Genomic DNA, 25,403 nt, shown 5'->3' with positions numbered 1-25,403 from the left:
AAAGTTGGAATCATAGTGACTAGTTAGGTGCGTCAGACTTGACCACCCAATTTCCTGCCCACAGAACGGGCCTTATCAAAAGGCTCTAATTGATGAGAACTAAAGTGGTGTGAAAAGCTCGACGCTGCTCTGAGAGGGAGGACAAAGTAACACACTTTATACCCACGTCGACAATTAATATATGAGCCCCCTTATGACGATTGTGCGTCATAGTGAACTCATACTGCCCGTGGCTATTAAACAAACAGATCGCTCTTTGTTTCAATATTCCATTGAAGAATTTGAGGCTCATTGTATCGCAGGGAATTGGGAGCATAGCCAGCCACATTGAAGTTCTCAAGTTGTAACAATATTAGTGGAACAAAGTTTGAATCTAGTTGTAGTGGACTACGCAGTCGAACACAGGCCTTCGATCAAAGGTATAGGTACTGGTAGTAGTAGTAGATGTGCCATGTAGGGCTCCTTGGTCGTGCTCGTTCAACACTAAGTGAATGGACAAGTATAGGTAATAGTGTGATTATTGAGGATGTGAATTCATAAGCATTGCCAATGCCGTCTATGTGGTTTCACGATGTCTCGTCCCCCTATAGGGTTTGGCGTCCTAAGCAAAGTCTATTGCCTCCGCTGGAGTTAGGCAGATATTGAATTAGGCAGGAATTACTATAGTTGTTCCCTCTACCTGAAGTGGGATGTTGAATGGCGAGCGTATTGAATCTGCACAAGGATGTGTTCAAAACCGTTAGAGTTCCTTCAATTTTGACTAATTCAATTCCAATTCCAGTCTCCTAGGGTAACAAAGCCATCGTCATTCGCTCTGTGAGTGGAAGGTGCGTTGAGTCAGACAGCGGATTAGAGTTGATCGTACCTTGGAGGTTCAATAGTTGAAGGGAGAAGAGTCTTAAAGTCACCCCAGTAGTGATGCGCTCGCCATACAGTCTTATTTTTGCCGTTGACCTCAGGACATTATTCTTTCAAGCCGGAAGCCTAGTCTTAGTTTAAGCATATTAGTTGATGATAAGCACAGACTGTTCTGCTCCCGTACTGCTCAGATGTTCTAGGTAGTAGGTGGAGTACTGTAGTTGTGGAGCTCTTGGCGTTCTCATCACTCCCAGTCAGAGCAGCAAGGAGTTCTGACTGCCAACATAACTTGCAGAGGCTGGCAGGCAGGGCAGGGAGATCAGTTCTCGTGGCCAACTAGGTCACCCAATGTAACAGTAATGCTCCAACGCTTCTTCTCACCACTTGACTGAGAGCTCAACTTTGAAGTGGAGTAGTAGTTTCCAGTTCTTTTTGTACACTTTATGCTACAAATGTATAACTTCAACGAAGTTTCATATATTGCGCGCGTAGGTGAGGCTAGGTGTAATTCAAATTGGTTCGCTATATGTAAGTCTGGAAACCATGTTCGAAAGTAGTCTTTGTATTGTGATGTAGAACCCGGAGTAGGTATTAGGCCTCGATGGACTCTAACATAGTTTAAAAATCGAAAAAACTCCTTAGGTTAGTTATTGTTTAGTTTGTATTTGCCATATCACATCGCTATATACCAGTATACTGACAGCATGTAATTTGGAAAAATTACCCACTGAAACCAATCTAGCTAATTGTTCTGTATGGCAAGTTCTTCTCACCGCTTCCCACCACTGTTAATTTAGCTGGCAGGAATCACCAAGCCTCTCACTCACAAGGATATACGCACCAGATCCTTTAGTGGGCAGAAGAACGAAACACCATCTCTTTTTTTTGTGGTTTAACAAACACTCAGATCCTCTTATCCACCTCTCTTCCTAGCGCATTGTTAAACCATCCTCACTCCCACGCGAGCCCCCGTAATAAAGAGAGAAAAAGGGAATAAGAAAAGGGTGGAGAAGAAGAGGGGAGGGACGCATTTATGGCCAAACAAAGCAGTTTTACCCAGATGAGATACAGACGTTCTTAGGCCAAGCCGAAGAAATGTTTATTGAATTCACCCTCCGTCTTGTGGTGAAAACGTATTAAGAATGTTCAGAAGTGAGGTACTACACAGTCAATCAGTCTATAGAGCTAGGTTTAAACCCATATGATCTGAGATACGGGATCATAGGTGACCACAGGCTTGGAGGGGCCAACGTGTGGCCCTGAAGATTTGTGTTGAGATTTGTTATGAAGTTTTGGTGACGTGGTGTTAGAGCGGACTTATTCATGGTTCAATGACCACACAGCTTCCTGGAAGTACTTCAAGTAGGCTCATGTTCTCGACTCTCAAAGCTGCCTTGATGGAGTTTACTCTACTAGTAGTTGAGCGAAACGTGACCATGAGCAAGGAATGATCAACTTTGCACAATGTTGCAATGTTAATATTAGAATGTTATTACTCAGATATGGCATTTAAAACATTTAACATTTATGAAGATAAAATTACAGATTTAAGTAAATGTATTGTCGCAATCAGTCTTTTTCCGTGAAGGTAAAGAGCGTTATAGGTGCCTAGGATAGAGATGCTACTGTGAGAAGGATCAACCAATAAAACAAAATCCAAGCTACGTGGGGTAAGGTTTGCTGCATTGTTGGGGTGTGGTCCACGTGTTTTTATTACTATCTTGATAGCATAATCAATACCGTGGCACTGTCTTCTCCTAGTAGTATTACAAGTCCAGTAGTATAGTTATTTCGTGATGCATTACCTAGAGGAGTATATACCTTAAAGTCAGTCCCGGACAATCCATTCGCCTAGTACGTTTTGTAGTTCAGGGCTTCATAATACAGTTAGTTCATTACGCCTACGTGATAACATACCAGTTCTCATAAAGACGTGTAGCTAGTAGATGGGAACGTATTGAAAGAGGGCTGCAGGTATACCTTAAAAATGAGTACTATGCTCCCGTCTCACGCGCCATATTAGTAGTAGTAGTAATAAGCTCGATACCAAGTAGTTGAGGTAACATGTGTAATATGGGTGAGTAAGTAGTAGTATTCATTGAGCGAGTGGGGAAATGACTAAATATAGTACCAAATAAGTACAAATAATACTGATTGGAACCAGGCTACTTAGTGAGCTCTCGTGTTGCATCTTTAGCTAAAATGAGTTCTTGCTTGTTGGAGTAGTAGTCGGTGAGATCCCTGGCCCTTTGAATTAAGAGCCCCAGGGAGGAACTGACTCTGTCGGCCAGAGGCAAAAGGAGGAAATGACTTTGCTTCTATACTAGGAAAAAATCGTACGATACGGTGCACTGCCGGAGAAGATGACTAGTAGCTAGCTTACACAACAACTTAGTTAATATTATATAGGTCATGGTAAAAAATTGCTTATTATCTTTTTGTGTCGTCCGCGATCTAATTCCCAGAGTAGTAGTAGTAGTAATATGTCCCGGGTAGTCATTGTCCGCCTCTGTTTTTGCATATCTCCCAGAATTGCTCCCGGGTAAGCTAAGCTTATAGTAGCATAGTGTCAAAAAATGTATGAGGGTTTACGTAGTAACCAGTAGTAGTGGTGGTAATAGTAGTAGTAGTAAGTAGTCAAAGTAGTAGTAGTAGTAGTAGTAGATAAGTAGTAGTAGTAAGTAGTAGTAAACAAATAGTAAGTAGTAAAGTAGTAGTAGTACTAGTAGTAGACTTAGTAGTAGTAGTACATTTGTAATAGTAGTAAAAGTAGTAGTAGTGTACTAGTTAGTACTGTAGTAGTCATATTAGTAGTAGTAGTAGTAGTAGTAAATTATTATATTATTATTAGTAGTAGTAGTAGCAGTAGCAGTCAACGTAGTAGTAGTAGCAGTAGTAATAGTAATAATAGTAGTACAAGTAGTATTAGTAGTAGCAGTAGCAATAGTAGTAGTGGTGGTAATAGTAGTAGATGTAAGTAGTAGTATTAGTAGATGTAGTAATAGTGGTGGTATAGTAGTAGAGTAGTGGTAGATGTAGGAGTAGTAGTAGTAGTAGTAGTGTAGTAGTGTAGTAGTAGATAGTAGTAGTAGTAGTAGTAGTAGTAATAGTAGTAGTAGTAGTAGATGTAGTGGTAGTAGTAGTAGTAATAGTAGTAGCAGTAGTAGTATTAGAATTGTAGTAGTAGTAGTAGTAGTAGTAATAGTAGTAGTTAGTAATATATAGTGGTGAGTAGTAGTAATGTAGTAGTAGTAGTAGTAGTAGTAGTAGAATAGTATAGTAGTAGTAGTAGTAGTTCAAGTGTAGTAGTTAATAGTGTAGTAGTAGTAGTAGTAGTAGTAGTAAGTAGTGTAGTAGGTAGATGTTAGTAGTAGTAGTAGTAGATGTAGTAGTAGATGTAGTAGTAGTAATTTTGTCCACAGCGATGTGAGAGACTGATCAACAACTACAGGGAGCATTTGGTAGCAGTCATGGCAGCGAAGGGTTGCACAAGCAGTTATTGAGTGTAAGGGACCAATTACTTTTTCACACAGGGGAACTGGATGTTACATAACTTTGTAAATAAATAAGTTTCCAATTGTTTTTGTTATTTGTAAACTGAGGTTCCCTTTATCTAATATTAGGGTTGTGTTGAAGATCTGATAACATTCAGTATAAACAGACCACTATAGTCCCTGTGCCCAAGAACGCCATGTGCCCAAGAACGCCATGTGCCCAAGAACGCCATGTGCCCAAGAACGCCATGTGCCCAAGAACGCCAACCTGTATAAATATCTACCGTTCCGTAGCACTCACATATGTAACCATCAAATGCTTTGATAGGCTGGTCATGGCTCACAACAACACCATCACCCCAGACACCCTGGATCCACTCTAATTCGCATACCACCCCAAAATATCCACAGATGACGCAGTTTCTATTGCGCTCAACGCTGCCCATTCCCTCCTGGACAAGAGAAACATCGATGTGAGAATGCTTTACAGTGACTACAGCTCAACGCCATAGTGCCATAGACTGAAACATCATCATTAAGTTTGCCGACAACGTGACAGTGGTAGGCCTGATCACCGACGACGATGAGACAACCTACAGGGAGGAGGTCACAGACCTGGCAGTGTGTGGTGCCAGGACAACAAGATAAAGAAGCTGATCGTGGACTACAGGAAATGGACAGCCAAGCATGCTCCCATTCACATCGACGGTGTACACCATTGAGAGCATCTTGACTGGCTGCATCACCGATTGGTATGGCGACTCCTTGACAGCCGACTGCAAGGAGCTACAGAGGGTAGTGTGTACGGCCCGGTACATCCCTGAGGCCCGAGCTCCCTGCCATCCATGACCTCTATATCAGGTGGTGTCAGAAGATGGCCCTAAAAATTGTCAAAGACTCCAGCCACCCAAGTCGTTCTTTTCTCTGCTACCGCATGACAAGCGGTACCGAGGCACAACATCTGGAACCAACAGGACCCAGAACAGCTTCTACCCCCAAGCCATAAGACTGCTAAATAGTCATTTAAATAGTTAACTAAACAGTGGCAAGAAAAAGTATGTGAACCCTTTGGAATTACCTGTTTTTCTGCATGAATTGTACATACAATTTGATCTGATCTTCATCTCCAAGTCACAACAATAGACAAACACAGTGTGCTGTATTTTTCTTGTCTATGTTGAATACATATTTTAAACATTCACAGTGTAGGTTGGAAAAAGTATGTGAACCCCTAGGCTAATGACTTCTCCAAAAGCTAATTGGAGTCAGGAGTCAGCTTAACTGGAGTCAAATCAACGAGACGAGATTGGAGATTTTGGTTAGAGCTGCCTTGCCCCATAAAAACACTCACAAAATGTGAGTTTGCTATCCACAAGAAGCATTGCCTGATGTGAACCATGCCTCAAACAAAGATCTCAGAAGACCTAAGATTGAGAATTGTTGACTTGCATAAAGCTGGAAAGGGTTAACAAAGTATCTCTAAAAGTCAGTCCACGGTGAGACAAACTGTCTATAAACAGAGAAAGTTCAGCACTGTTGCTACTCTCCCTAGGAGTGGCCATCTTGCAACGATGACTGCAAGAGCACAGCGCAGAATGCTCAATGAGGTCTTGCCGCACGGATCCCTTTTACGGGATCATTTTCGTAAACAACCACTGAATTGGCAGCGCGCCAAATTCAAAAATAATACTAAAAATATTTATAATCATGGAATCACAAGTGAAATATACCAAAACACAGCTTAGCTTGTTGTTAATCCACCTATCGTGTCAGATTTTGAAAATATGCTTTACAGCGAAAGCAATCCAAGCGTTTGTGAGTGTATTAATCAATGCTAGAACAGCTAGCCTTAAATTAGCTTGGTCACGAAAGTCAGAAAAGCAATAAAATTAATCGCTTACCTTTGATAATGTTCGGATGTTTGTACTCACGAGACTCCCAGTTACACAATAAATGTTATTTTTGTTCGATAAAGATGAGTTTTATAACCAAAAATCGCCATTTGGTTTGCGCGTTATGTTCAGAAAACCACAGCTCGTTCTGGTACTGAAGGACAGACGAAAATTCCAAAAAGTATCCGTAATGTTCGAAGAAACATGTCAAAGGTTTTTTATAATAATTTCTCAGGTTGTTTTTAACAAACATAATCGATCATATTTACATTTACATTTAAGTCATTTAGCAGACGCTCTTATCCAGAGCGACTTACAAATTGGATATTTCAACCAGACGGTAAACTGTTCAATTCTACAGAGAAAGAAAATGCCGAGCCAAATCTCTCCTGCGCAGGAACCAATTAAAGGACACCTGGTCATCCACTGACGCGTTTTGATAAATCTCGCTAATTTTTCAAAATAAAAGCCTGAAACTATGTCTAAAGCCTGGTCACAGCCTGAGGAAGCCATTGGAAAATGAATCTGGTTGATACGCCTTTAAATGGAGGAGGGGCAAGCAATGGAACAAGGATAACATTTTTTTTTTTAAACACGTCCGGGTTGAAGTTCGCCTGCAAAATCAGTTCTGTTATACACACAGACAATATTTTGACAGTTTTGGAAACTTTAGAGTGTTTTCTATAGTAATCTGTCAATTATATGCATATTCTAATATCTGAGCCTGAGAAATAGTCCGTTTACCTTGGGAACGTTTTTTTCCCAAATATAAAAATTCTGCCCCCTAGCTTCAAGAGGTTTTAAGAAGAATCCTAGAGTGTCAGCTAAAGACTTACAGAAATCTCTGGAAGATGCTAACATCTCTGTTGATGAGTCCACAATACGTATGTCACGCCCTGACCATAGATTGCTTTGTATGTGTCTATGTTTTGTTTGGTCAGGGTGTGATGTGGGTGGGCATTCTATGTTGTATGTCTAGGTTGTCTATTTCTGTGTTTGGCCTGGTGTGGTTCCCAATCAGAGGCAGCTGTCTATCGTTGTCTCCGATTGGGAGCCATATTAAGGTAGCCTGTTTTTCATTGTGTTTTGTGGGTGATTATTTTCTGTATATATAAGGCACAGGAAGTGGTGAGAGGGTGACATATAGGGCACAGGAAGTGGTGAGAGGGTGACATATAGGGCACAGGAAGTGGTGAAAAGCTGACATATAGGGCACAGGAAGTGGTGAGAGGGTGACATATAGGGCACCGGAAGTGGTGCGAGAGAGACATATAGGGCACAGGAAGTGGTGCGAGAGAGACACATATAGGGCACAGGAAGTGGTGCGAGAGAGACATATAGGGCACAGGAAGTGGTGCGAGAGAGACATATAGGGCACAGGAAGTGGTAAGAGAGAGACATATAGGGCACAGGAAGTGGTGAGAGAGAGACATATAGGGCACAGGAAGTGGTGAGACAGACACATAGGGCACAGGAAGTGGTAAGAGAGAGACATATAGGGCACAGGAAGTGGTAAGAGAGAGACATATAGGGCACAGGAAGTGGTGAGAGAGAGACATATAGGGCACAGGAGGTGGTGAGAGAGAGACATATAGGGCACATGAAGTGGTGAGAGAGTGAGGGTTAGATGGAGAGAGAGGAGAGCAGAAGGGGATACGTGAGTAAGCAAAAACTCTGGCACCCATCCAGCCTTCAGAGAGGACGTTAACTAGAGAGTCTCCATTGTTATAGCTGGAATAGAGCACTTATCAGGATGGAGAGAGCGACTGACAGCGACATAAAGATGGAGAGAGAGATGGATAGAGTGAGAGGGAGGGAGGGGGGCAATACTATTGGATATAAAGTACAGTTGAAGTTGGAAGTTTACATACACCTTAGCCAAATACATTTAAACTCAGTTTTTCACAATTCCTGACATTTAATCCTAGTAAAAATCCCTGATTTAGGTCACTTAGGATCACCACTTTATTTTAAGAATGTGAAATGTCAGAATAATAGTAGAGAGAACGATTTATTTAAGCTTTTATTTCTTTCATCACATTCCCAGTGGTTCAGAAGTTTACATACACTCAATTAGTATTTGGTAGCATTGCCTTTAAATTGTTTAACTTGGGTCAAATGTTTCGAGTAGCCTTCCACAAGCTTCCCACAATAAGTTGGGTGAATTTTGGCCCATTCCTCCTGACAGAGCTGGTGTAACTAAGTCAGGTTTGTAGGCCTCCTTGCTCTCACACGCTTTTTCAGTTCTGCCCACACATTTTCTACAGGACTGAGGTCAAGGCTTTGTGATGGCCACTCCAATACCTTGACTTTGTTGTCCTTAAGCCATTTTGCCATAACTTTGGAAGTATGCTTGGGGTCATTGTCCATTTGGAAGACCCATTTGCGACCAAGCTTTAACTTCTTGACTGATGTCTTGAGATGTTGCTCCAATATATCCACATAATTTTCACTCCTCATGATGTCATCTAATTTGTGAAGTGCACCCTTCCCTCCTGCAGCAAAGCACCCCCACAACATGATGCTGCCACCCCCGTGCTTCACGGTTGGGATGGTGCGCTTTGGCTTGCAAACCTTCCCCTTTTTCCTTCAAACATAACGATGGTCATTATGGCCAAACAGTTCTATTTTTGTTTCATCAGACCAGAGGACATTTCTCCCAAAAGTACGATCTTTGTCCCAATATCCAGTTGCAAACCGTAGTCTGGCTTTTTATGGCGGTTTTGGAGCAGTGGCTTCTTCCTTGCTGAGCGTCCTTTCAGGTTATGTCGATATAGGACTCGTTTTATTGTGGATATAGATACCTTTGTACCTGTTTCCTCCAGCATCTTCACAAGGTCCTATGCTGTTGTTCTGGGATTGATTTGCACTTTTCGCACCAAAGAGCGTTAGATAGGTCCTTCCTGAGCGGTATGACGACTGCGTGGTGTGTTTATACTTGCGTACTATTGTTTGTACAGATGAACGTGGTACCCGCAGACGTTTGGAAATTGCTCCCAAGGATGAACCAGACTTGTGGAGGTTTTTAAAAAAATGCTGAGTTCTTGAGTGATTTATTTTGATTTTCCCATGATTTCAAGCAAAGAGGCACTGAGTTTGAAGGTAGGCCTTGAAATACATCCACAGGTACACCTCCAATTGACTCAAATTATGTTAATTAGCCTATCAGAAGCTTCTAAAGTCATAACATCATTTTCTGGAATTTTCCAAGCTGTTTAAAGGCACAGTCAACTTAGTGTATGTAACTTCTGACACACTGGAGTTGTTATACAGTGAATTATAAGTGAAATAATCTGTCTGTAAACAATTGTTGAAAAATTACTTGTGTCAAGCACAAAGTAGATGTCCTAACCGACTTGCCAAAACTATAGTTTGTTAACAAGAAATTTGTGGAGTGGTTGAAAAACGAGTTTTAATGACTCCAACCTAAGTGTATGTAAACTTCTGACTTCAACTGTATCTTAAAAGCATTATTTATTGTGTACATTAATGTAAGCAATATGAAGTAGTGTAATTGTTCAAGGTCAAGGGTCACTAAGGAAGACTTTAGCTTCAAGATAACAGCCTTTAAAGTACTGCTCTAGGCTGAGGTTCAGCAGGGCTCTCTGTCATTCCATACTGTACTGTAGCCCACAGGCTATTAGGCCCAGCTGCTGATTGAGGGATGTGGTACTGCTGCTGTGAGGTCTTGGGGTGGCTGCCCTAGTCTGGCTCCTCCGGTCTGGCTGCCCTGGTCTGGCTGCCCTAGTCTGGCTCCTCCGGTCTGGCTGCCCTGGTCTGGCTGCCCTGGTCTGGCTGCTCTGGTCTGGCTGCTCTGGTCTGGCTCTTCCGGTCAGTAAACCCCACAGGACTTCCTCATTAAGGTTTTACAGGCAGCTACAGTAAACCCCACAGGACTAACCTCATTAAGGTTTTACAGGCAGCTACAGTAAACCACCACAGGACTACCTCACTTAAGGTTTTTACAGGCAGCTACAGTAAACACCACAGGACTACCTCATTAAGGTTTTACAGGCAGCTACAGTAAACCCCACAGGACTACCTCATTAAGGTTTTACAGGCAGCTACAGTAAACCCACAGGACTACTCATTAAGGTTTTACAGGCAGCTTACAGTAAACCCCACAGGACTACCTCATTAAGGTTTTACAGGCAGCTACAGTAAACCCCACAGACTACTCATTAAGGTTTTACAGGCAACACAGTAAACCCCACAGGACTACCTCATTAAGGTTTTTACAGGCAAACCAGTAAACCCCACAGCCTACCTCATTAAGGTTTTAAACGGCAACCACAGGAACCCACAGGCTACCTATTAAGGTTTTACAGGCAACTACAGTAAACCCCACAGGCCTACCTCATTAAGGTTTTTACAGGCAACCACAGTAAACCCACAACCTACCTCATTAAGGTTTTACAGCAACCACAGTAAACCCCACAGGCTACCTCATTAAGGTTTACAGGCAACACAGTAAACCCCACAGCTCCTCATTAAGGTTTTACAGGCAACCACAGTAAACCCCACAGGACTACCTCATTAAGGTTTTACAGGCAACACAGTAAACCCACAAGGCCTACCTCATTAAGGTTTTACAGGCAACTACAGTAACCACACGGCCTACCTCATTAAGGTTTTACAGGCAACTCAGTAAACCCACAGGCCTACCTCATTAAGGTTTTACAGGCGGTACAGTAAACCCCACAGGCCTACCTCATTAAGGTTTTACAGGCAGTACAGTAAACCCCACAGGCCTACTCATTAAGGTTTTACAGGCAGGTACATAAACCCAACAGGCCTACCTCATTAAGGTTTTACAGGCAGGTACAGTAAACCCACAGGCCTACCTCATTAAGGTTTACAGGCAGCTACAGTAAACCCCACAGGCCTACCTCATTAAGGTTTTACAGGCAGCTACAGTAAACCCACAGGCCTACTCATTAAGTTTTACAGGCAGGTACAGTAAACCCCACAGGCCTACCTCATTAAGGTTTTACAGGCAGGTACAGTAACACCCACAGGCCTACCTCATTAAGGTTTTACAGGCAGGTACAGTAAACCCCACAGGCCTACCTCATTAAGGTTTTACAGGCAGGTACAGTAAACCCCACAGGCCTACCTCATTAAGGTTTTACAGGCAGGTACAGTAAACCCCACAGGCCTACCTCATTAAGTTTTACAGGCAGCTACAGTAAACCCCACAGGCCTACCTCATTAAGGTTTACAGGCAGTACAGTAAACCCCACAGGCCTACCTATTAAGGTTTTACAGGCAGCTACAGTAAACCCCACAGGCCTACCTCATTAAGGTTTACAGGCAGGTACAGTAAACCCACAGGCCTACCTCATTAAGTTTTACAGGCAGCTACAGTAACCCCACGGCCTACTCATTAAGGTTTTACAGGCAGTACAGTAACCCCACAGGCTACCTCATTATCAGATACAGAACATGTTCACACCCCTTGATGTTTTCCACATTTTGTTGTGTTACAGACTGCATTTAAAATGGATTAAATTGAGACTTGTTTATGCTGGCCTACACACAATACCCCATAATGTCAGAGTGGAATTATGTTTTTAGGAATTTTTACAAATGAATTAAAAATGAAAAGCTGAATGTCTTGGTCAATAAGGATTCACCCCTTTATGGAAAGACTAAATCAGATCAGCAGTAAACATGTGCTTTACAGTCACATAATAAGTTGCATGGACTCACTCTGTGTGCAATAATAAAGTTTAACATGATTTTTTAAAGACTATCCTCYTCTCTGTACCCCACACATACAATTATCTGTAAGGTCCCTCAGTCGAGCAATGAATTTTAAACACAGAGTAAAACATAACGACCAGGGATGTTTTTCAAAGCCTCGCAAAGAAGGGCACCTATTGGTAGATGTGTCAAAATAAAATAAAAAAACAACACTGAATATTACTTTGGATGGTSTATCAATACACCCAGTCAGTACAAAGATACAGGCGTCCTTCCTAACTCAGTTGCCAGAGAGGAAGGAAACCGCTCTGAGATTTTACCATGAGGCCAATGGTGACTTTAAAACAGTTACAGAGTGTAATGGCTGTGATAGGTGAAAACTGAGGATGGATCAACAACATTGTAGTTACTCCACAATACCAACCTAATTGACAGGGTGAAAAGAAGGAAGCTTGTACAAAATACAAATATTCCAAAACATGCATCCTGTCCAGAATACAAAGTGTTATGTTTGGGGCAAATCCAATACAACACATTACTGAGTACCACTCTCCATATTTTCAAGCATAGTGGTGGCTGCATTTTGTTATGGGTACGCTTGTAATCGTTAAGGACTGGGGAGTTTTTCAGGATGAAAATACATTTAATGGACCTAAGCACAGGCAAAATCCTAAAGGAAAACCTGGTTCAGTCTGCTTTCCACCAGACACTGGGAGATGAATTCACCTTTCAGCAGGACAATAACCTAGAACACAAGGCCAAATCTACACTGGAGTTGCTTACCAAGAAGACAGTGAATGTTCCTGAGTGGCCGAGTTACAGTTTTGACTTAAATCTACTTAAYAATCAATGGCAAGACGTGAAAATAATTTCCTAACAATGATCAACAACCAATTTGACAGAGCTTGAAGAATTTTGAAAATAATAATTGGCAAATGTTGCACAACCCAAGTGTGTAAAGCTCTTAGAGACCAGAAAGACTCACAGCTGTAATCACTGCCAAAGGTGCTTCTACAAAGTATTGACTCATGGTTGTGAGTACTTACTGTATGTAAAGTAGATATTTCTGTATTTCATTTTTGAATAAATTTGTAAAAAATGTAAAAAAAACAAACATGTTTTGGCTTTGTCATTCTGGGATATTGTGTGTATATGGGTGAGAGAAAAAAAATATATTTAATCAATTTTGAATTCAGGCGGTAACAAAACAAAATGTGGACTGAGTCAAGGGGTATGAATACTTTTTGAAGGTACTGTATACCGTACACACACACACACACGTTCGGTTGTCCAACTCAGCCACCCGTTGCCCAAAACCCCCTGACCTCACCCGAACCACATTACATCAACCTATTCCTGAACTGGTGGCTGCTGGGAGGGGAGAGGTCATTTGGTTAGGGTTCCCTGGCTACGGGCAGGGGGCGCGGGTTGACAGTAAAGAGTGGTGAAGCATAAGCTGAGTACAGTACCTTTGCTCAGGGGAAAAGAGGGGCGAAGGGATACGGGGGGGGGGGGACTTCAACAAGAACGGATCTGTTGACTATCAGCAGTTACAACTTAACAGCATATTTGTTGTCATTCTAGTAACTATCTGTAGCTATGCTTTGGGACAATCTAAATAAGGTGAAACAGAAGTTGGGCTTAGTTGAAACAGAAGTTGGGCTTAGTTGAAACAGAAGTTGGGCTTAGTTGAAACAGAAGTTGGGCTTAGTTGAAACAGAAGTTGGGCTTAGTTGACAGTCTGCAGTCTATCTACCTCACGTTCAACTACGTATCAACTGATGAGCACGTTCATTACATTCACTAACTCTCTGTAGTTATGCATCAGGACTATTTAAATAAAGTTAAAGACTTTTGAATGAAGTTAATATGAAAACGATCACTCAACACATCCACATGTGCAACTGTTGTTGGGATGAGTGAAATGGCCTTTTGACACAGGAGCATCTGAGGGGGGAAAAAAATCAAGAGGGAAACAAACCAGCATTTCCCATGCTTAAACGTGTCGTTCCTGTTGGTGATGAAGAAACGCATCAGACGCATAATGTTAACATGTAGTTTTATTAATTTCTTGGTCTCCAATTCTAGTCCTACTGTATGCAAAAAAATATTTATATACAAAATACATTCATTTTTACTTATTGACAAAAACACAAAAACAATTTACAATATGATACCCATTGCCTACTACGTTAACAAAGAGCAGAGATAGATCGTAACAAATTCTGTAAACATTGTCCACAGTTCCTCTTTTCAAATCAAGTGTTTCTGTCTCACAGCGGACGCAAAAACCAACCGGGAATACGCCATTTTAGTTGTGTCATCTGTTGTCACCTATTTCACTGAGAAACACAATAGACTCCTCTGGATTATATAGAAAACAAAGAGAAACACAATAGACTCCTCTGGATTATATAGAAAACAAAAGAGAAACACAGAACAACTGAAATATTATGTTTATCACATCTGAATGTAAACACTTTGATAAAAACATTTCTTTTGGAAACAATGAATGAAAAAATATTCACTTTTTCCGGGAAACATAAGATTATAAGGTCATAGAAAGGTTACTACTACGTAGCCATGGTTACAATCTCCTAGGGCAGCATGCAGATGGTTGTTACTACGTAGCCATGGTTACAATCTCCTACGGCAGCATGCAGATGGTTGTTACTACGTAGCCATGCCAGAGAGGACCAAGGTAAAACGTTTTCTAACCACAATGCCACCCTAATAACTAAACCCAAACCTCAACCCTTTACCATTTACCTTACCCCTTAACCCTGACACTCCCATTAGTAACAAATAGCTAACGTACTTGCTAAATACTGCTGATATTTAAAACAAATGTTGTCCTCTCTAGCATAGCTTCTGATGGTATAGATAATGTTGTCCTCTCTAGCATAGCTTCTGATGGTATAGGATATGTGTCCTCTCTAGCATAGCTTACTGATTGTTGAGGTTCCTCTTAGCAAAGTCTAATGAAGATTTCCTCTCTAGCATAGCTTCTGGATGGTATAGATAATGTTGTCCTCTCTAGGCATAGCTTTCTGATGGTATAGATCAAATGTTGTCCTTCTCTAGCATAGCTTCTGATGGATATAGATAATGTTTTCCTCTCTAGCATAGCTTCTGATGGTATAGATAATGTTGATCCTCCTCTTGGCAGAGACTTCTGATGGCTATGAGAATATGTGTGTCCTCCCTCTGGCATGGTCCATCTAGCCGATGACCCCTTTGCAGACTGTTTTTTGTTGGACCAGTTCCCCCAAAGCATCCTTCTTCCACACAATAGCTCTTTGTTTCTCTCTCTCACTTCTCTTTCCCTTTCTCTCTTTAAATCTTTTCTCCTCTCTAAGGCTCCTACTGGTATACTAATTGCTTTAACCAAGTGTGTGTGTGTGTGATGTGTTGTGTGGTGTGTGTGTGTGTGTGTGTGTTGTGTAGGGTTGGTTGTGTGTTGTGTGTGTGGTGGTGTGTGGGGTTGTGTTGTGTGTGTGTGTGTGTGTGTGATTGTGTGTGTGGTGATGTGTGTGTGTGTGTGTGTGTGTTGTGTCGGTGTGTGTGCTGTGTGTGTGTGTGTGTGTGTGTGTTTGTGTGTGTGTGTGTGTGTGATGCACTGCCCCCTTGCTTCTCTAAATGGGAAACACTCCTCTAACAGGGCACATATTGGTCACAGTCTCTTTAACCATTTAAAGGGAGCTTGATGTTGTTTTTGTTCATGTTCCATTATTGTTGCAGTCTCAGCCGGTTGGGCTGTCTGCACTGCATGGTCTTAGTTATAATGGTGATTATAGAGTTTCATTAAATGATGATGATAGATGGATTGATGATGATGAGGGATGGAATGATGATGAGGATGATGAAAACGTCATCAGAGTTAGTTGATGAACTGAGCACCCCCATGAGGCACGATCTCCGTCAAAGCCCCCACCAAACTACGTTTCCCCCTCATGCTCACACCCTTCGCCGTCCTGCAAAGCCAGCTGGATATCTCCTCCTCGCTCAGCACGCTGTCCCACATGTTCACCCCCCGTCATCTTCCCAGTGAACGCCAACTTGCATCGAAGCCTCCGTCAAACCCAGGCATCTGACTCCCACTGGCCAAACTGACTCCTCCAGAGGACCCCACCGATCGTTCTTCTCCTGCCCCAAGCTGGAGGGAGCCTCCACTGGGTAACACGGCCCTCGGCCACCCCGGCGTGTGAATGCCACTCTGTGTCCATCGGCCCACAGTGACGCTATGCCCTGCTCAGAGCTCCAAGCCCCACATATGTGGGTCCAAATTCCTCCTCTCACCACGCCCCGCCCCTCCACCAGGTGAGCTTCTCCTCCCACGGTGAAGAGAGCCCTGGTTCCACTGAGAAGGAGCTGGATCTCATAGGGGTTCCGTTTGGTTCCGTAGGAGAACAGCACGGTTCTGTTGGAGACGGAGACGGGCTTGGCCCACAGGCACACGGTGAAGGAAGAGAGGGAGAGAGGGAGGTCTGGTGTCACCGAGGAGAAGATACGACGGGAACGCATAGGGAAGAGAAGAGCGGTCTCACAGCCTGGAAGAGAAGAGGGAGGGAGGAGAGAATGAGAGAATTGCTTTAGTCAGTTTACGGTTATTAATTGATCTGCAAGATGACACATTTAGGAAACCACAAGATGACGAAAAGTCAAAATCTACTTCTACTTTTGTCATTGTTCTTTTCCTCTTGTTATAAGTCTTATTTACATTCTTACTTAATTTGTTTAAAGGWAGAGAAAGGGAAACAGCATGCTGCCTCACAGGGCTTCTTCAGGCCTTTGTTCTGTTCTCAGAAGCACTACGGATGACCAGATCGTCAAGTCTTTATCCAAAAGGTTTTCACGTCAAGAAACACGGCGCTAGATATTCATGATGTATGTCTAAACTGGGTGGTTCGAACTCTGAGTGGTGATTGGCTGAAAGCCGTGGTATATTTAAGCAATAAGGCCAGAGGGGGTGTGGATATATGGCCAATATACCACGGCTAAGGGCTGTTCAATATAAACCCTGTGAGAGATCTTCGTTGGCAACATTGTTCTACCCAATATGAATGACTATAGAACGATCTATATAGGATCTCTATGGTTGAACGCTTAACAGTCATGCATGCCAATAGAGAGAAGTAAAAGTATTTGAGCGGTATTTGAGCGGTAGACTATGGTGTGATCAGAGAACAGAAGGTGGCTGAGGCTCAGCTTTGCGGTCAGTGGTGATGCGGTCGATGATGTCATAGACGGGACGTTTTTTCCCCCTGTTCTTGTCCTTTTCCCGCTCGGCGAGAGCCCTCCTTCTTTGCTCTCTCTGTCCTTTAGGCGTCCAAATAATACACCTGGATGCTCTGTTTCTTATCACAAACACCACTCTCTCGTTTGATTGTGCACATTGTAGGCCTGCGCGCGTGCGTGTGTGTGTGTGTGTGTGTGTGTGTGTGTGTGTGTGTGGGTGTGTGTGTGTGTGTGTGTGTGTTGTGTGTGTGTGTGTGTGTTGTGTGTGTGTGTGTGGTGTGTCTGTGATGTGTTCATGTCGGCTGTCTGGGATCCATCACTCTCTCTGTCGGTGTGACTCGTACGTCTGAATGCCAGTCCCAGTCTACTGTGTCCTCATAACATTAAATGGGAAATAGGAATAACAGTGTGTAAAGTACTTAAGTCCGCAGAGGTCGTTGTGATGCCTGCACGAGTTCCCTATTAAGATCTAGGGGAATAATATCCATATGAGGGAAAGTTTAAGGGTGATGACCCACGGGCTCAATAACTAGAAGCAGCTACCATCCCTTACTTAGTCGTTCTGATCGGAAAAGAGTACCGCATCACTACACAGTGCAAGCATCCCTGTCATCCCGACTCGTGCTACTGATCGGCAGGGACTGACTATAACGAGAAAACATTTGCACCCTGGCCCAATCCCTAGGATACGCTCTGATTCTCTGCTGAGGGATTCTCTACTAGAACAGTATGTCAACACTATCCACTTCGCATCATGCCTACTGCCTCTGAATCTGCAGACTCTCGGCTAAAACTCAAGCAAATAGCGACCCTATATTTTTGTAGAGAGTCTTAAAGTTGGATCGTGCCCCTGGCTATCTGTAGATAGAGTGTTCCTGTGAGTGTGTTTAGATATCGGAGTCCTCCTAGTCCCTGAGCTATGTCATGATAAAGTGAATGTTCTGAGGGGTTGAATGTGTTGTTCCCTGCCGCTATCTGATAGAGTGGATGTTCTCATGATAACTGATGTGTCTGGAGAAGTGTGTAGGAGAGTGTGTGCTTCGGCTCATTCGTCCTGCTAGTCGATTAATTCTGTATCTGATTTGGGAGATTGTGGTCCCATGACGATACTTTCTATGGGAGTCCAGGTGGTAAATAGCTGTCTTTGAAGATGCGATGAGTATAGAAGAGCAGCATTATTTCTTTAGTGAATGGTAGAACCGAAGCGATGAGACTAAGTCAAAGTTGGTAATAACTATGATATAATGATGTCTGAAAGTGTTTGTGAGGATGAAGTACATGTACTTCCTCCCGCCTGAATCATGTAATGATGTACTGAAAATGTGCTAACTGTGGGTATTACTGAAGAAAGTGCGTTACCCTGAATGACTTTTGGACCACCTTACGATCCTATGTCAATAGACTGAATTCTGTAGGCGCCATCGCAGCTCTGAAGTGCAAAGCCACTCTCAATCTCCCACCCCCAAGCACGACCAAACCCCACATGAACGCGCGTATCAGTCAATAGAACCTCGTCTAATACTGGCGCTGTGATGCAGCGCCGATGGCACCTGTGCGACTCCGCACAATCTACCTGTAAGCCACAAGCTGCAGTGACCACACCCAAGCCCACGCGGACCAAGCCCAAACCGGACAGACTGTCCTTGATATTGGAGCATGCAATGTACACCCACTGGCTCCAATCCCAATCTGCAGTAAATCATGTCTAGACTGCTTGAACGGAGCTCGCAGTCCACAGGCATATAATTGAGTCTTAGAGTTTGGACCTCGATCCCCTCCGCACAGACAAAGATAACTCGGTGCCGTTCGCTCTGATTATTAATTAAGGTCTGTTTCTAATCTCCTTATAATACATTCTGTACTCTCCTACTTTGTCTACTTAAAGTATATCTGTCCGCAACTAACATGACTTTTCCTACTTAGTATCTTAAAACAACAGCTTTAGACTTTTAGCTCGTCAAGTCATCATGTGTTATACATTGCGGTGACTTCAGCTGTCATTTTATCTGAAGTATGATCGTTCTTATCCTTATACTCTGTCTCTTGTTATCGTCAAGTAAATGCACCAATCGGTGCTCCTATTTTACCTCACTTCCCTTTCTGTGCCGTGGTCCAGAGTATTAACCAGCGCGCGTGCATGATTTAAAGTCAAGTCAGGCCAGAGGTGCGGACCATAGGTGAGAGGAAATCTGCTGGAGTTGAATCAGTCTTTGGTGTTGTGAAGAGTGTATGAATTCCGGGGTGTCCGTACTAGAGCGATGTGTTTCAAATACTCCAGTGTGAGCAGCATACACCCATTCGCGCCCCTTCGCTCTCTAACAGCGGAGCAGGGTAGACATATCTTGTGGTAGTGATGGACACACATACTCAGTGCATAGGCGATTCTCTGCCTACCGAGACCAGTGCTCTAAATATTAGAGCGTTATGATTGTCTCAGGTGTTCTCTCCGGGCGAATAACACGTTGCCTTCTGTTCCGCTTACCCAGGTGCTTTGTTGTGGGTTGCTGGCCGTCCCTGCGATGATCTAGCACCTGTGGGTGTTGATGGGGTGTGTGTGTGGAGAGGTCGTCGTGTGTGTGTCGTGTGCGTGATGCTGTGTGTGTGTGTGGATGGTAAGTGTGTTGTGTGTGTGTGTGTGTGGTGTGTGTAGTGTGTGTGTGTGCTGTTGTTGTGTGTTCGGTGTGTGGTATGTGTGTGGTGTGTGTGTGGTTGTCGTGTGTGAGTGATATAAACACCTTGAAGAGCGCCAGGTGCTTATCTCCGGCAATTGCTGCATAGACGACCCTGGAGGCTCGTCTCTGGAAGCAACCGCGGGCTGCATTTATGATCATATTTGAGCCTTTTGACATCACCAGAGCGAAGCAGTAGACGGCTGCCTCAGGACGTGAGTGAGGCTTCAGACTCACACGACGATAGAGATCACAGATAGGATCACAGATGCAGAGACTGGGTTGGGGAACATGGTACGGCACTCTGACATATGACTCCTCGTCTGTAACGAAAGAGTCGACCAGGACACGACCCTGTTACGTTAATGTCCTCATACTCCCCTAGGCTTATAGATTTGGTCGTACAGCCTGAGATATCACTCGCCTTTCAGAGGAATCAATCGCGTAATGTCACTCGATCAAATGCCTGGAGGTGATGTGGTGTGATCCTTGTAAGAGCGAAGTGCTGTAGTACCTGATGGTGGTTTAACATACATTTTTACTTATGTAGGCAGAGCTTCTCCAACCTGTTACTGTACTACAAAGGAACATTTTGCTCGGCCCGGAGTACCCCTGAACTAACCCCCTCATGTGGCATTTTACCAGTAGCCCTAGGTCCCATGAGTCTTCCTCAAGTACCCGCTGAGGATAGGCAAAGGAGTAAAGGAAAAAAAAAAAAAAAAAAAAAGTACTAGCACCCCCTGATTGGGTCAAGTACCCCCTGTGGAAAGTAGCACCCCTGATTGGGTCAAGTACCCCTGTGAAAGTAGACCCTGATTGGTAAAGTACCCCCATGTGGAAGTAGACCCTGATGGGTGCAAAGTACCCCCTGTGGAAAGTAGCACCCCTATTGGTCAAGGACCCCCTGTGGAAAGTAGCGCCCCTGATTGGGTCAGTACCCCTTGGAAAGTAGCACCCTGGTGAGAAGTTTGAATTTCCTACCAATCCAGTGTATGTAGCATCACGTATCCTGTGTCACTATTAGAGCATTGTGTGAGAAGTGCATGTATACAACGCTGGTAGCTATTTCGGGTTCACTAAATCATAGCCTACCATCCTTTTACAGTCACTTTAGGATGTATAGTCTTGACACAGAAGCATGATGTAAAGGATGGCCTACCATCCGTTAATCAACTTTCCAACCCAGGTAGGATGTGGTGATAGTGGAACCACATGAGCAAGTGAATGTAGAAGGATGGGTAGGATGTATAGTGACACAGGAGGTGCATGTAAAGGATGGTAGATGTATAGGGAACAGGAAGGGATGTAAAGGATGGTAGGCTGTATAGTGGACACAGGAAGTGATGTAAAGGATTGGCAGGAATTTAGTTGACACAGGAAGTGATGTAAAGGATGGGTAGGATGTATAGTGACACAGAAGTGATGTAAAGGATTGGGAGATGTATAGTGGACACAGAAGTGATGTAAAGGATGGCAGATGTGATAGTGGACACAGAAGTGAGGTAAAGGATGGTTAGAGTTATAGTGACACAGAAGTATGTAAAGGATGCAGGAGGTTATAGTGACACAGGAAGTGATGTAAAGGATGGCAGGATGTATAGAGTGACAACAGGAAGTGATGTAAAGGTGGCAGGATGATATAGTGACACAGGAAGTGATGTAAAGGATGGCAGGATGTATAGTGACACAGGAAGTGATGTAAAGGATGGCAGGATGTATAGTGACTCAGGAAGTGATGTAAAGGATGCAGAATGTATAGATAGTGGACACAGGAAGTGATGTAAAGGATCGCAGATGTATAGTGACACAGGAAGTGATTGTAAAGGACGAGATTGTATAGTGAACAGAAGTGATGAAAGGATGCAGAATGTATAGATAGTACACAGGAAGTGGTGCTAAGGATGGCAGGATGTATAGTGACACAGGAAGTGGCGTTTTCTCCCTGCGGGCAGATGGCGTTGCTGTGCCCGACTGAGCGCTAGTTCCACACTGCCCTCGTCTTCGCCAGCTCTTGCACCAGGGCAACAGCATCTCTGCCGACGCCACATCCTGGCTGCAGGTCTTCCCCCTTCGCCTCTGGTGGCGTTACGGGTCCTGGATTACAATCAGCAGATATTTTCGATCTTGACGAGTCGGGAAGCCTGTGTCCGCGCCACGTGGTGAGAGCTGCTGTAACAGCGTCTCCTGGTGGCTATTCCCAGGAATTACCTGCAGATTTCCAGCGCAGCAATGCTCCAGGCTTGCCTGAGATGCTCCAGGCTCTCCTGAGGCGAGCTTCCATCTGCATGGACATCTCCGGCCAGCATCTCCACCGCAACGCCACAGGCCCTCCGTACTGAAGCCACGACCTGAGTCAGGAGAAGAGGGATTAGAGAGGATTACATCAGAGACCAGGAGTAGGCTACATACACAGGACTCCTTTCAGAGATTACACAAGGTGCACAGAATTTTTAGGGATTATTTGGGATTGGTGGTTGGCAAAAGGTCGATTTGGGATTGGAAAGGGTCGATTTGGGATTGGTAAAGATCGGATTTGGGTTTGGTAAGGTCGTTTGGAGGGTGGTTTTGGTAAAAGGTCGATTTGGGGTTTGGTAAAGGTCGATTTGGGGATGGTAGAAGGTCGATTGGGATTGTGGTGTTGGTAAAGGTCGATTTGGGATTGTGTTTGTAAAGGTCGATTGGATTGGTAAAGGTCGATTTGGGTTTGGTAAAGGTTGATTTGGGTTTGGTAAAGGGTCGATTTGGGTCGTATTGGGATTGGTGGTTTCTGTTCCATTGGCTTGAGATGGCCTATATATTCGTTGCCTATCAGTGTGAAAGTACTAAGTAAAAATATTTCAAAGTACTACTTAAGTAGTTTTCGGGAATCTGGTACTTGTACAATTTATATTTTTTACAACTTGGACTTTGACTTCCTCTACATTCCTAAAGAAAATAATGTGCTTTTTCTCCTACATTTTCCTGACTCCAAAAGTACTCGTTACATGTTGAATGGCTTAGCAGGGACAGGAACATGGTCCAATGCCCCAGTATAAGAGAACATCCCTGGTCAATCCCTACTGTCTCTCATCTGGCAGGACTCACTAAACAGAGAACATCCATGGTCATCTACTGCCTCTGATCTGGAGGATCTCTAAACAGAGAACATCCCTGGTCATCTACTGCCTCGATCTGGAGACTCACTAAACAGAGAACATCCCGTGGTCATCCCTACTGCCTGCTGTCTGGAGGACTCACTAAAACACACATGCTCATTTGTAAATGATGTCTGAGTGTTGGAGTGTGTCCCTGGCTATAGTAATTGATGTCTGAGTGTTGGAGTGTGTCCCGGGCTATCAGTAATGATGTCTGAGATGTTGGAGTGTGTCCCTGCTATCAGTAATGATGTCTGAGTGGTGGAGTTGTCCCTGGCTATCATTAATTGATGGGTCGGTGAGTGTTGGAGTGTGTCCCTGGCTATCTGTAAGATGTCTGAGTGTTGGGAGTGTGTCCTTGGCTATCCGTAAATGATGTCTGAGCGTTGGAGTGTGCCCTGGCTATCAGTAATGATGTCTGAGTGTTTGGAGTGTTTCCCTGGCTATCCGTACATTAAAAAACAAGAGAATGGTGCCGTCTGGTTTGCTTGCATGGAAGGAATTTGAAATGATTTATACTTTTACTTTGATACTTAAGTATATTTTAGCAGTTACAATTACTAAAACGCTTAAAATTTTTATGTTAACCTTTTATTTACTCGGCAAGTCAGTAAGAACAAATTCTTATTTACAATGACGGCCTACCGCCAAACACTGAACGACGCTGGGCAATTGTGTGCCGACCTATGGGACTCCCAATCACGACCGAGATGTGATGCAGCCTGGATTCCGAACCAGGGACTAAACACCTCCCTCATTAACTGGATCCTGGACTTCCTGACGGCCGCCCCAGTGGTGAGGGTAGGTAACAACATGTCTGCTACCGCTGATCCTCAACACTGGAGTCCCCAGGGTGCGTGCGCAGTCCCCTGCTGCTCCTGTCACCCACAACGACATGGCCAGGCACGACTCCAACACCATCATTAAGTTTGAGACGGACACAACAGTGGTTAGGATGATAAACCGACAACGATGAGGGGACAGCTATAGGGAGGAGGTCAGAGACCTGGCCGGGTGTGCCAGAATAACAACCTACTCCCTCAACGTAAACAAGGACTAAGAGGTTGATTGTGGACTTACAGGAAAGGAGGACGAGTATGCCCCCATTTCTCATCGACGGCGTAGTGGGAGCAGGTTGAGCGCTTCAAGTTCCTTTGGTTCCACATTACCAACAAACTAGAATGCGTCCAACACCACCAGACAGTCGTGAACGGAGGGACGACAACGCCTATTTCCCACTCAGGAACTGAAAAAGATTTGGCAGGGTCCTGAGCACCTCAAAGGTTCGCAGCACTGGCACATCGAGAGGGCATTCCTGACTGGTTGCATCACTGCCTGGTACGGGCAATTGCTTGACCTCCAGCCGCCCCCCCCCACCATGCAGCCACACAGGGAAGTGTGTACGGCCCAGGATATCAACTGGGCTAAGGCTGCCTGGCCATCCAGGACCTCTATACCAGCGGTTAGAGGAAGGCCCTAAAATGTCAAAGACTCCAGCCACCCCAGTAAATAGACTGGTTCTCTCTTTACTACCGCATGGCAGCGTACCGGAGTGCCAAGTTAGGACAAAAAGGCTTCTCAACAGTTTTTTACCCCCAAGCCATAAGATCTGCAACAGGGTAATCAAATGGCTACCCGGACTTTTGCATTGTGTGCCCCCCCAACCCCTCTTTTACGCTTGCGCTACTCTCTGTTTATCATATAGCACAGTCACTTTAACTATACATTCATTGTACATACTACCTCAATTGACCTGACCAACCACTGCTCCAACTTCAATTGGCTAAACTGGGTATCTGCATTTGTTGTCCCGCCACCCGCCACCCCTCTTTACCACTACTGGCTATTCTCTGTTCATCATATATGCATAGTCACTTTAACCATAATCTACATGTAACATACTACCTCAATCAGCCTGATTAAACCGGTTGTCTGTATGTAGCCTCGCTACTTTTATAGCCTCGCCTACTTATATGCCTGTCTTTTTACTGTTGTGTTATTTCTTGACTTAACCTATTTTCACCTAAACCTTTTTTTGCACTATTGGTTAGGAGCCTGTGAGTAAGCAATTTAACTGTAAGGTCATACACCCGTTGTATTCAGCATGTCACTGTAAGGTCTACTACACCTGTTGTATTCGGCGCAGCGTGGACAAATCAACTTTGATTTTGATCTTGACCGTTAGTGACGCTCTTGCACTTGAGATGCAGATCCTTAGACCGCTGCGCACTCAGGAACCCTGAGTGGGTACTAGGACTTGTATATTTAAACCAAATACTTTTTTAGACTTTACTCAAGTAGTATTTTAATGGTGACTTTCACTGTTACTTGAGTCATTTTCTATTTACTTTTACTCAAGTATGACACTTGGGTACTTTCCACATAATCTGGTCCCACAAATCTCTCTCTTTT

The 25,403-nt window shown here is 43.8% G+C and overlaps 1 pseudogene; it reads right to left on the bottom strand.

The window, feature by feature from the left end:
• Positions 1-15,783: 15,783 nt before the first annotated feature.
• On the bottom strand, positions 15,784-24,098 carry LOC139025349 (pentraxin-related protein PTX3-like; annotated as a pseudogene).
• Positions 24,099-25,403: the final 1,305 nt, after the last annotated feature.

This window comes from Salvelinus sp. IW2-2015, unplaced genomic scaffold (assembly GCF_002910315.2).
Source record: "Salvelinus sp. IW2-2015 unplaced genomic scaffold, ASM291031v2 Un_scaffold2535, whole genome shotgun sequence".
Taxonomy (NCBI): domain Eukaryota; kingdom Metazoa; phylum Chordata; class Actinopteri; order Salmoniformes; family Salmonidae; genus Salvelinus; species Salvelinus sp. IW2-2015.
The sequence above is the reverse complement of the archived record's forward strand: the minus strand, read 5'-3'. Positions and strand labels throughout refer to the sequence as shown.